Here is an 839-nt window from a genome sequence, read left to right on the forward strand (position 1 = left end):
CTGCTGCTGCTGCTGCTGCTGCTGCTGCTGCTGCTGCAGAAAGGAGACAGATACAGAAAGTGTGTCTTTTCTTTTGTCTCCCCAGCAACGGCAAGGGTATATACTAAAGCTATATTGCAGCAGCAGCAGCAGCAGCAGCAGCAGCAGCAGCAGTAGGAGCAGCAGCTGCTGCAGCAGCAGTAGGAGCAGTAGCAGCAGCAGCACCAGTAGCAGCAGCAGTAGCTGCAGCAGCTGCTGCAGCAGCAGTAGGAGCAGCAACAGCGGCAGCAGTAGCAGCAGCAGCAGCAGTAGCTGTAGCAGCAGCAGCAGCAGCAGTAGCAGCAGTTGCAGGGATAGCAGCAACAGCAGCAGCAGCAGTAGCAGCAGCAGCAGTAGCAGCAGCAGCAAAAGCACTTGCTGCAGCAGCAAACCGAAATATATATTTTTTTAATTGCATGCAAATACACAGGAAAAAAAACAAAAAACAATAAAATAAAATAAAATAAAATAAAATAAAATAAAATAAAATAAAATAAAATAAAATAAAAATAAATCAATTCACCGCAAACAAACAAAAATAAAATAAAAATACAAAATATTAACAAACACCAACAGAGAGGGGGGCCCCCATATAGAGAAAGGGGCCCCTGAGTAAGGGGCCCCCCAGAGTGGGGGGCCCCCAGAGAGACGCAGGCGTCTAGGGTTTAGGGTTTAGGGTTTAGGGTTTAGGGTTTAGGGGCCCCCAGAGTGGGGGGACCCCAGATAGAGAGAGGGGGCCCCCCCCAGACGGGGGGCCCCTTGAAGGGTTCACCAGAGACGAGGGGCCCCCCAGGGGGGCCCCCCCAGGTGGGGCCCCCCGG

Source organism: Eimeria mitis, genomic scaffold (genome assembly GCF_000499745.2).
Source record: "Eimeria mitis Houghton genomic scaffold, Emh_scaff7051, whole genome shotgun sequence".
Taxonomy (NCBI): Eukaryota; Apicomplexa; class Conoidasida; order Eucoccidiorida; family Eimeriidae; genus Eimeria; species Eimeria mitis.